The 12,257-nt window shown below is 50.2% G+C and overlaps 1 protein-coding gene across 1 annotated transcript in view; it reads left to right on the top strand.

Annotated features, from left to right (window-relative positions):
- Window positions 1-358: 358 nt before the first annotated feature.
- GSTCD (glutathione S-transferase C-terminal domain containing) overlaps window positions 359-12,257 on the top strand; it is a 153,894-nt gene continuing 141,995 nt past the window's right edge. The window contains exon 1 of the mRNA XM_056113806.1: window positions 359-434. The gene's annotated coding sequence lies outside the window, so the exon portion shown is untranslated. The remainder of the gene's footprint in view (window positions 435-12,257) is intronic.

The following is a 12,257-nucleotide window of genomic DNA, read 5'->3' as shown; positions in this document are numbered from 1 at the left end:
CCCAGCCCCCGCCCCCCAGGTGCCCTCCCCCATCCTGCCCCGCCCCCGTCCGGCCGGCACCCCCAGACCCCGCCCCGACCGCGACCCCTGACCCCGACCCCGCGCCGCCCCGCCCCGCCCCGCGGGGAAACGCGGCCCCGGAACCTGCGTCCGTCTGTCTGTCAGTCCGTCCGTCCCGGGGGCCGCGCGCCGGGCGTGCCCGCCGCCACTCACCGCTGCTCCCCTCCGCGCCGCCGTCCGTCCGTCCGTCCGCCCGCGGGGATTCGGGATCTCGGAACCAGGCCCGGCCCGGCGGCGGCGCGGAAAAGCTTTGGCTGCGGCGGCCGGAAGTGACGTAGGGCGCTTCCGGTCCGGGGCTGTCACGGCCCCTCCGCCCCCTTGGTGCTGCCCACGCGTGGCGCGTGCCCACGCGTGGCGCGAGCCGCGGCCAACCGGTAAGGAGCGTCCGGTAGAGTCGGTGCCCGGGGCAGCGCGTGCGCCGGCACCCGCCACTCCGGATCCCCCCGGGGCGCGTCGGGACTCCCGATCCCTGCATCCCACCGGGGCTCTGGGACTCCCGACCCCCGGATCCCCCCGGATCCCCCCGGGGCGCGTCGGGACTCCCGATCCCCGGATCCCCCCGGGGCTCCGGGACTCCCGACCCCCGGATCCCCCCGGGGCGCGTCGGGACTCCCGATTCCCGGATCCCCCCGGGGCTCCGGGGCTCCCGACCCCCGATCCCCCCCGGGGCGCCGGGACCCCGGATCCCCCTGGGGCGCGTTGGGACCCCCGATCCCCGAATCCCCCGGGGCGCGTCAGGACCCCCGACCCCCGGATGCCCCCGGAGTGCGCCCGTACCCCCGGCCTGCAAGCCGCACGCGGGGTGGGCTAGGGGGTCTCACACGGACGTCGCCCGGACGGTGGTCCCGGCACCCGCGTCCAGCCGGAGCAGGTGCATCAAAAGAGCCCCCACCCCCACCCCGAGAAAGCGCAGGTGCGGGGCAGGTGGGCGCGGCCGCGCGGGATGCAGGGGAGAGGATTCTGGGGTGCGGAATCTGGGCTCTGGGCTCTGGGCTCTGGGTCTGGGTCTGAGTCTGGGGTCTGGGTCCGGGGTCTGGGGTCAGGGGTCTGGGGTCTGGATTTGGAGTTTGGGGTCTGGATTTGGAGTTTGGGGTCTGGGTCTGGGTCCGGGGTCTGGGTCTGGGGTCTGACCCTGCGGGCGCGGCCAGGAGGTCCCACCACACCTGAAGGAAGCTGGACCTGAGAGTGTGGTGAGACTTGGGGGTCGTTCGGGCCTTTGCATCCCCCTGTGCTCACTCACTGTCCCAGACAAAGACGCAGGGCTGGGCTTCCTGTGGCCGGGGAGAGTTTAGTTAAGGTTTGTGGGTTTTTTACCTCCCAGTCCCGGGTTGTAAGCCTGTTTACTTTGTAGCTTTTTCATTGGGATTGAATGGAAAGTGGATACAGTAGCCTGCGGCCTTTCCCACGGCAACTGTATAGCAGATCTTGGGGTTTGAGGTCTCAGGCCCAGCAACTGAGTCGGCGCGCAGCCCTAGGTTATGTATCTGATCTCCTGGAGTCAAAGCGGCCCGCGGTCGGATTAGACCTTGGGCTGTGAGGATTTGCACTACACTGTATGGAGGGCAGAAGTCAGGTTCTGTGTTCTGAGGTTCAGTTTGATTTCCAGCCTATGTGGCTAGCACACATCTCTCGTGTTGTGGTCCAGTAAGGCCCGGGTCAGGCGGGACTGCATGACCAGCGGATCCCAGATGCTCCCTCCTTCCGGGAGAGTTGAGGGCGCTGTCAGCTCTATCTACCTTTCACTGTTTCACGTCTCCCCTTATCGGGCAGCTAGTTTTAACCATCACGTTTTGACCTTTAAGGACTTCATTACATGCATCCTCACATCACAGAATAAGCATCGAAGCAACGCGAAACTTGAGCTTTGGGGTGTTGCTGCTCAAAGTTTACTCAGTTATTGTGGTCACTCCTGGTGATGCTGGGGGACCAAACGCAAGGATCCAGCAGGTGTAAGACAAAACCAGGCAAGCATCTCAACCCATTAACTGCCTCTGCAGAAGCGGTTTCATTTATTTCCTTTCTTTGACACTGCTGTTGTGATGGCGAGGGTTGCACACCGACCTGTATGTGGGGGAGGGTGCAGTGGGTAAGGGCTCACCCATACGCGGGCAACCCAGCCTTAATCTTTGGTGCCCTGTTTGTTCCCCCGAGCCTGCCAGGAATAAGCCCTGAGTGGGCTGTAGCCCCTGAACAGACAAATAATAAAACGTAAAAGTTCGATTACTCCCATGCAATTTTAGAGTAAATGATAAATATTTAAGGGCTTAATATGGAATACATTATTTGGTTTTCACAATACTATGATAGAATCTGTTACTGTCCAACATGTTACATATGAAGAAAACGAGACAAAAATGTATTGCTGCTAACTCTGAGTCATTTGAATCCCGTTAGTTGGCTGCTAAGTTTTGGCCCTCCTGCATAACTTCTGCAATTCTTGGTATACAAATATTTTTGCTCAGTATGTGGAATCTACACGAAGCAATATCTCTGCTTTCCTTTATAAGTTTGGAGGGATCTTAGTTAATTCTTTTCTGGTGGTGAGCTTGTTTTTATTTTAAATTATACTTAGTTGGCTCATATACTGGAGTTATTCACTGGAAGCCCTCTCTGGTGCTGTGATTCCTGAGATCACTGAGTGGTTTCTGGGCTCTCATTCCTATACTCTGTCCCTCCTTGGACTAGAACAGTGAGTCCTGTTGACTACTGGAGAGCAAGTGTCAGGTGGGGGCGGGAAGGGAAAGGGAGGGAAGGGAGTCACAGCAGTGCTTGCAAACCTGGTGGTCGCAGGCCCAGGGCAATGGAAGAGCAAGTGGCCCAAATCCCTTGGGGAAGAGCATGGGAGAGGGATAGGGAGAGCGTTTTTTTTTTTCCAAATAGGGGAGGTTGTTTTTTTCCTATTTTTTTTTTGGGGGGGGGGAAGCAATACCCAGCAATGCTCCTGGCTCTGCACTCAGGAATTACTCTTGGAAGTGCTTGGGGGACCATACAGGATGCCCAGGATAGAACCTAGGTCAGCCACGTGAAAGACAACCAGCCGCCCTACCTGCTGCAGTATCACTCTGGTCCCAACAAACAAAGTTTTTTTTTTTTTTAATTGGTGAATCAACATAAGGTACAGTTACAGACTTACAAACTTTTGTCCTTGTTTTTCAGTCATACATTGATCGGGCACCCATCCCTCCACCAGTGCCCATTTTCCACCATCAATGGCCCCAGCATCCCTCCCACCACCCCCACTGCCTCTGTGGCAGGGCATTCCCTTTTGCTCTCTCTCTCCCCTTTTGGGTGTTGTGGTTTGCAGTAGAGATATTAAGTGGCTCTCATTCGATCTATAGTCTACTTTCAGTCCACATCTCCTATCCCAAGCGGGCCCTCCTAGCACCCTTTATTTGGTGGTTCCTTCGAAACAGAGAAAGTTTTAAGCAGGAGTGTTCTTGGCATCTTGCAAGGAATGAGCAAAGGGCCAGTACGGGTGTGAGTACCACATCAGAAAAGGATTGCCACTCGGAGCTGAAGCAATAGCACAGCGGGTAGGGCATTTGCCTTGCACGTGGCTGACCCGGGTTCGATCCCTGGCATCCCATATGGTCCCCCAAGCACTGTCAGGAGTAACTCCTGAGTGTAGAGCCAGAAGTGACCTCTGAGAATCTCTGGGTGTGACCCAAAAGGGAAAAAAAATGAAAAGGATTACCAGGGAGCTGGAGCGATAGCACAGTGAGTAGGGTGTTTCCCTTGCACGCAGCTGACCCAGGTTCGATTCCTAGCATCCCATATGGTCCCCTGAGCACTTCCAGGAGTAATTTCTGAGTGCAGAGCCAGGAGTAACCCCTGTGCATTGCCTCGTGTGACCCAAAAAGCAAAAAAAAAAAAAAAAAAAAAAAAAAAAAAAAAAAAGAGAAAAGAAAAGATTGTCAGGGTGTTTTATTTTGAGTGTGAATGAATGTGGATTTTGAGTAGGGAACACCCACAAATTTTCTGTTTGCTTTCATTTGTTGTGGGTACACCCGAAAGTGCTCAAGTCTTGCTCCTGGCTCTGTGCTCAGTGACTACCCTTGGTGGGGCTCGGGGGCCCCTTTGAGATGCTGTGGATCCAACCTGGGTTGGCCATGTGCAAGGCAAGCACAGTGACCACTGTACTGTCTGGCCCCTGGTTTTGTTTTTAGGGGCTTAGCCTGTTTTCAGAGAAAGAACTTTAGTGTGGAAGTTCCAGAAAAATAATTAATAGACTTTTGTGATATTTGTAACATCTGGTGAGGTTATAGATAAGAGAGTGGTAGAGATTCTACCACTACCAATGACTAGTCATTGGGAGTTTTTTGAGGAGTTGTTTCAGTTTAATTCAGTGTATAATGAGTCACATTCTTGAGTTTATTTCTAGTTGTGTAGCATAATTAAAAAGTGAAAAGTCAGTAATCAGAAGAATGAATATAGATTGTGAGGTAGGCAAAGTGTCCAGCCAACCATGGTCGTTAAGAGGCTCAACGAGGATCCAGGAAGAGAATCATGAATAAACTAGCAAAGAACCATCATTCCCCCCACCCAAAAAAAAATCAAGAAAACAATCCATTGCTTGCTGAGTTGTCCAGTAATGAATGACCTGCCTCTTGAATGGTCACTTTAATCAACGGCTGCTGAGATGAGAACATTCACTTAGAATAATAATTTTAAAAATAATTAAAAATAATTTCTGATTATTTTCTTTTGGGGAAAATTGATGCAATAAAATTGCATCATGCTTCATTTTATGAAATTCTAAGTTTATACATTTTTTTTTAGGAAATGTAAAATGTCTTTTCCTATATGTTTTATAGTAAGATCCTTTTATAGGTTGAATTAACACTTTTGGATTGATTAACATTTTAAAACATGTACAGTTCTCAACCCTGATGTAACTAATATCTACATTTAAAATGAATTGAGTATAGAAATAATAAATGTACTTAGAAATATGCATATTGGGGCTGGAGTGATAGTTTAGTGGGTTGGGCGTTTGCTTTGCACATGGCCGACCTAGGTTTGATTCCTGGCACCTGTATGGTTCCTTGAGCTTGTCAGGGTTCTGAGCATAGAACCAGAGGTAAACTGCGAGATGTGACCACCAACTTCTCGAAGAGGTTATATTTATTTAGAATTGCATTCTTTGAAGCTTGTTAAGCTATCAGTTCTACACATGTTGATAATTTCTTATTTGATCAAAAGCAATTAAAAGGTTTGATATTGTTACATCTGTAACTTTTCAGTTTCTATTATGTAACATGTAACTTAGCTGTTTATCTTCAAAGTAGTATTTAGTGCAGAGATCTAGACTTGAAGTTTGAGTATAAACTTGCCACCTTTTTTTATCTTCTTCAGAAGTATTTTTTTCTTTTTTATGTAGGAGTACTGCTATTTATTCAGCCACAGATTAGCTGATTGAATTGGGCATGAACTGCACCTTACCTTGTTTTTTTAATTTTTTATAATTTTATTTATTGAAACACCATGAGAGCAGTTACAAAGCTTTCGGGTTTAAGTCTCAGTCATACAATGAAACACCCGTACCTTCACCAGTGCTCATTCTCCACCACCAAAACCCCCATCCTAACCCCTCCCCCTACCTGTGAGGCAGATGATTTCCACATTACTCTCTCCCCACTTTGATTAGATTCAATATTTTGACACCAGACCCACCATTATTATTTGGGATTTTACACCAACTCTCAGGTCTGCTGAAAAGGGAACAATAGACAATTCATTTTCTACTGCTAGTTATGAATAACATATGACGTAGAGTGGCTGCAGTAGTGACTGAGCGATTTTGAAATTCCGAAATTTTAACACTTAAATCTGGAGGGATTTCTACCAAAACCTGCTGGGCTGGGTTCTGAGATTTGTTCCTGAGTCTCTGGGATCACCGCCGTTAAGCAGCTTGATCAGGAGCCAGAAAGACCAATCATGGGTGGCGACTCGGTCTTGTTGAGACAGGAAGGAAAGGGCTAGCTCAACCCCCATCCCGTGAGGCCCCGCGTGTCTCTTCACTGAGGGCCAAAACCTGACTGTACAATGGCCTCTGGAGGATGGCGGCCACCGAGCCACCAAGGGGGAGCAGGCAGAGGGACAGCACCCTTTTCCTCCCTGGTGTGGCCAGCGAAAATTACCTACTGCGGGGTACAAGTATTTTTTCTTAACACCGTTCTAAATATAAAAAACAGTGAAGTAGTAGAGTAGCGATGATGATAAAAAAGAAAATGTCATTCAAACACATCTGTCGTTAGTTGTGAAGGATCGCTTTATCAGCAGCATTCATCTCTACACACATACAAACATCCTTAGGAGATTCAGTGAGGGTCGGATGGTCGGAGGAAGCGCTCCTGAGAAGGCTATACAGGAGCAAGATGGATGAGGAGGGCCTCCTTAAGAGATTCACTGAGAAGTCGGATGGCTGGAGGTGGCGCTCCTGATGAGATTCAGTGAAGAGTCGGATGGTCAGAGGAGGCGCTCCTGAGGAGGCTATAGAGGACTCAGATGGATGAGGAGGTGCTCTTTAGGAGATTTTCTGAGCAATCTGATGGTTGGAGGAGGCGCTCTGGAGGCAGGTGGAGGTGGAATCGCTCCTTAGTAGGTTCACTGAGGAGAGGAAATGTTTGGTGGAGGCGCTCCTGTGCAGGTTCGGTGAGGAGCTGGATGGTAGGAGGAGGCACTCGTGACGAGGCTCTAGAGGAGTCAGATGAAGAGGAGGCGCACCTTAGGAGATTCAATGAGGAGTCTGATGTTTGATGGCGTTACTCCTGAGGGGGTTCAGTGAAGACCTGGATCTTTGGAGGAGGCGCCTCTGAGGAGGCTATAGAGATGTCAATTGGATGATGTGGCGCTCCTAAGGAGATTCACTTACGAGTCAGATGTTTGCTGGAGGCGCTCCATAGGGGATTCAATGAGATTTCGGATGGTCGGAGGAGGCGATCCTGAGGAGGATATAGAGGACTCAGATGGTTGAGAAGCTGCTCCTTACGAAATTTCCTGAGCAATCTGATGGTTGGAGGAGGCACTCCTGAGTAGGCTGTAGAGGAGGTAGAGGGAGGCGGAATCGCTCCTTAGTAGATTCACTGAGGAGACGAATGTTTGGTGGAGGCGCTCCTATGGAGGTTCGGCGAGGAGCTGGATGGTAGGAGGAGGCACTGCTGAGGAGGCTATGGAGGAGTCAGATGATGAGGAGGCCCTCCTTACTAGTTCAATGAGGAATTGGATGTTTGATGCCGGCACTCCTGAGGGGGTTCAGTGAAGACCTGGATCTTTGGAGGAGGCGCCCCTGAGGAGGCTATAGAGATGTCAGTTGGATGATGAGGCGCTCCTTGGGAGATTCACTTACGAGTCGGATGTTTGCTGTAGGCGCTCCCTAGGAGATTTAATAAGGATTCGGATGGTCGGAGGAGGCGATACTGAGGAGGCTATAGAGGTCTCAGATGGATGAGGAGGTGCGCCTTAGGAAATTTACTGAGCAATCTGATGGTTGGAGGAGGCGCTCCTGAGTAGGCTATACAGGAGGAAGATGGAGGAGGATTCGGTCCTTAGTAGATTCACTGAGGAAACGAATGTTTGGTGGAGGGGCTCCTGTGGAGGTTCGGTGAGGAGCTGGATGGTAGGAGGAGGCACTGCTGACGAGGCTATAGAGGACTCAGATAAAGAGGAGGCCTCAGGAGATTCAATGAGGAGTTGGGTGTTTGATGCAGGCACTCCTGTCGGGGTTCAGTGAAGACCTGGATCTTTGGAGGAGGTGCCCCTGCGGAGGCTATAGAGATGTCAGTTGGATGATGAGGCGCTCCTTAGGGGATTCACTTACGAGTCCGATGTTTGCTGGAGGCGCTCCTTAGGAGATACAATGAGGATTCGGATGGTCGAGGAGGTGATCCTGAGGAGGCTATAGAGGGCTCAGATGGATGAGGAGGTGCGCCTTAGGAAATTTACTGAGCAAACTGATGGTTGAAGGAGGCGCTCCTGAGTAGGCTATAGAGGAGGTAGATGGAGGAGGAATCGCTCCTTAGTAGACTGACTGAGGAAACGAATGTTTGGTGGAGGCGCTCCTGTGGAGGTTCGGTGAGGAGCTGGATGGTAGGAGGAGGCACTCCTGAGGAGGCTATAGAGGAGTCAGATGAAGATGAGGCGCCCCTTAGGAGATTCAATGAGGATTCGGATGTTTGATGGCGGCACTCCTCAGGTGGTTCAGTGAAGACCTGGATCTTTTGAGGAGACGCCCCTGAGGAGGCTATAGAGAAGTCAGTTGGATGATGAGGCACTCCTTAGGAGATTCACTTACCAGTCGGATGTTTGCTGGATGCGCTCCTTAGGTGATTCAATGAGGATTCGGATGGTAGGAGGAGGCGCTCCTGAGGAGGATATAGAGGACTCAGATGGATGAGGATGTGCTCGTTAGGATATTTACTGAGCATCCGGATGGATGGATGAGGCGCTCTGGAGGCAGATGGAGGAGGAATCGCTCCTTAGTACATTCACTGAGGAGTCAGATGTTTGTTGGAGGCGCTTGTGAGGACTTCGGTGAGGAGCTGGATGGTAGGAGGAGGCACTGTTGAGGAGGCTATGGAGGAGTCAGATGAAGAGGAGGCCCTCCTTAGGAGATTCAATGAGGAGTTGGGTGTTTGATGGAGGCACTCCTGAGGGGGTTCAGTGAAGACCTGGATCTTTGGAGGAGGCGCCCCTGAGGAGGCTATAGAGATGTCAGTTGTATGATGAGGCGCTCCTTAAGAGATTCACTTACGAGTCCGATGTTTGCTGAAGGCGCTCCTTAGGAGATTCAATGAGGATTCGTATGGTCAGAGGAGGCGAACCTGAGGAGTCTATAGAGGTCTCAGAGGGATGAGGAGGTGCGCCTTAGGAAATTTACTGAGCAATCTGATGGTTGGAGGAGGCGCTCCTGAGTAGGCTATAGAGGAGGTAGATGGAGGAGGAATCGCTCCTTAGTAGATTCACTGAGGAGAGGAATGTTTGGTGGAGGCGCTCCTGTGGAGGTTCGGTGAGGAGCTGCATGGTAGGAGGAGGCACTCCTGAGGAGGCTATAGAGATGTCAGTTGGATGATGAGGCGCTCCTTAGGAGATTCATTGAGGAGTCGGATGGTCGGCGCCGTTGCTCCTTAGGAGACTATAGAGGAATCTGATGAGGAGAAGGCGCTCCTTAGGAGATTCACTGAGCACTCGGATCGTTTTTGGAGGCCGTCCTGAGGAGGGTATTGAGGAGTCAGATGAAGAGTAGGCCCTCCTTAGGAGATTCACTGTTAGGTCTGATGTTTGGTGGAGGCACTCCTAAGGAGATTCAATGAGGTGTCGAATGGTAGGATCAGGCGCTACTGAGGAGGCTATCGAGGACTTTGCTGGGTTAGGAGGCTATTCTTAGGAGATTCACTGAACAGTCGGCTTTTTTTCCCAGTTCTGCATAGTTTCCTGAGCACCATCACAAGATTCCCTGGTAGCTCCGAGGGAGAAAAGCAATACCACCTCCACCCTCCACCAACAGAACGAAAAGAATGTCAATCAAATTGATATCTAATGATATGAATCAACAATGAATAAAGTTAGAGGGAAAAAAACTTTTCAGGCAAAAATGAGAACTAATAAAAAGGACATTTTATGATGAACAAAATATTTTTAAGGTCTGGAGTGATAGAACAGAGAGTGGGGCATTTGCCTTGCATACAGTCGACCTGGGTTCGATCCGTGGCATCCCATTTTGGTTCCCCAAGCAATGCCAGGAGTGATTCCTGAGTGCTGAGCCAGAAGTAACCCCTGAGTATCACTGGATGTCACCCAAAAAAGGCAATAAATAAATAAATGTTTTAAAGTTCAGAGAAAGGATAACTATGGTTAAGGAAAGATCGATGAATGAGGTCAAAGAAGTAGGAAGATATCTGATCAGAGAACATTCAAAAGTGCTTATTAGATTTGAGTCCATATTCATAGTAAGTTACATAACTAAAAAGTGATTACCAACTAGAAAATAAAAGACATACGGTATGTTTTGGATAGCCATAAGATCTTTACCATTACGATCTCCAAATTATTCTGAAACATAGTCTTTTTTTTTGTTTTTGTTTTTAGGCCACACCCATAAATGCACAGGGTTTCTTCTGGCTCTGTGCTCGAAATCCCCACTGGTGATGGGTGGGGAACCATAGGACGCTGGGGATTGAAGTTGGGTTGGCTGCATGTAAGGCAAATGTACCGCCCACTATACTATCACTCGTGCCCACATATTCTGGAAGATAAACGCGAAAAAAAAGGCTAAGAGAATTTTGAAGTAATTCATCAAATATTTTTATTTATTGGAATTTAAGATTTCACAAATAATAAATTGAAAATCACACCAAAAAAAAAAAAAGAGGAGTCGAATTGATGGAGAAGGCGCTCCTGAGCAGCTTCACTGAGTAGATGGATGGTACGATGAGGCTCTCCTGAGGAAGCTATAGAGATGTCAGTTGGATGATGAGGCGCTCCTTAGGAGATTCACTTACGAGTCCGATGTTTGCTGGAGGCGCTCCTTAGGAGATTCAATGAGGATTCGAAAGTTGAGAGGAGGCGATCCTGAGGAGGCTATAGAGGACTCAGATGGATGAGGAGGTGCGCCTTAGGAAATTTACTGAGCAATCTGATGGTTGGAGGATGCGCTCCTGAGTAGGCTATAGAGGAGGTAGATGGAGGAGGAATCGCTCCTTAGTAGATTGACTGAGAGGACGAATGTTTCGTGGACGTGCTCCTGTGCAGGTTCGCAGAGGAGCTGGATGGATGGAGGAGGTACCCCTGAGGAGGCTATAGAGGAGTCCGGTGAAGATGAGGCGCACCTTAGGAGATTGAATGAAGATTCGGATGTTTGATGGTGGCACTCCTGAGGGGGTTCAGTGAATTCCTGGATCTTTTGAGGAGGCGCCCCTGAGGAGGCTATAGAGATGTCAGTTGGATGATGAGGCGCTCCTTAGGAGATTCACTTACAAGTCAGATGTTTGCTGCATGCGCTCCTTAGGTGATTCAATGAGGATTCGGACGGTCGTAGGAGGCGCTCCTTAGAATGATATAGAGGACTCAGATTGATGAGGATGTGCTGTTTATGGTACTTACTGAGCAATGGGATGGCTCGAGGAGGCGCTCTGGAAACAGAGGGAGGAGTAATCGCTCCTTAGTACATTCACTGAGGAGTCAGATGTTTGTGGGAGGCGCACGTGAGGATTTCGCTGAGTAGCTAGATGGTAGGAGGAGGCACTGCTGAGGAGGCTATGGAGGAGTCAGATGAAGAGGAGGCCCCCCTTAGGTGATTCAATGAGGAGTTGGGTGTTTGATGCAGGCACTCCTGAGGGTGTTCAGTGAAGACCTGGATCTTTGGAGGAGGTGCCCCTGAGGAGGCTATAGAGTTGTCAGTTGGATGATGAGGCGCTCCATAGGAGATTCACTTACGAGTCCGATGTTTGCTGACGGCCCTCCTTAGGAGATTCAATAAGGATTCCTTTGGTCGAGGAGGTGATCCTGAGGAGGCTATAGGAGTCTCAGAGGGATGAGGAGGTGCGCCTTAGGAAATTTACTGAGCAATCTGATGGTTGGAGGAGGCGCTCCTTAGTAGGCTATAGAGGAGGTAGATGGAGGAGGAATCGCTCCTTAGTATATTCACTGAGGAGAAGAATTTTTGGTGGAGGCTCTCCTGTGGAGGTTCGGTGAGGAGCTGCATGGTAGGAGAGGCATTCCTGAGGACGCTATAGAGGAGTCAGATGAAGATGAGGCGCCAATTTGGAGATTCAATGAGGATTCGGATGGTCAGAGGAGGCGATCCTGAGGAGGCTATAGAGGTCTCAGAGGGATGAGGAGGTGCGCCTTAGGAAATTTACTGAGCAATCTGATGGTTGGAGGATGCGCTCCTGAGTAGGCTATAGAGGAGGTAGATGGAGGAGGAATCGCTCCTTAGTAGATTGACTGAGAAGACGAATGTTTCGCGGAGGTGCTCCTGTGCAGGTTTGCGGAGGAGCTGGATGGATGAAGGAGGCACCCCTGAGGAGGCTATAGAGGAGTCAGATGAAGATGAGGCACCCCTTAGGAGATTGAATGAAGATTCGGATGTTTGATGGTGGCACTCCTGAGGGGGTTCAGTGAATTCCTGGGTCTTTTGAGGAGGCGCCCCTGAGGAGGCTATAGAGATGTCAGTTGGATGATGAGGCGCTCCTTAGGAG

Source organism: Sorex fumeus, unplaced genomic scaffold, assembly GCF_029834395.1.
Source record: "Sorex fumeus unplaced genomic scaffold, SorFum_2.1 ptg000024l, whole genome shotgun sequence".
In the NCBI taxonomy this organism is placed as follows: Eukaryota; Metazoa; Chordata; class Mammalia; order Eulipotyphla; family Soricidae; genus Sorex; species Sorex fumeus.
The sequence above is the reverse complement of the archived record's forward strand: the minus strand, read 5'-3'. Positions and strand labels throughout refer to the sequence as shown.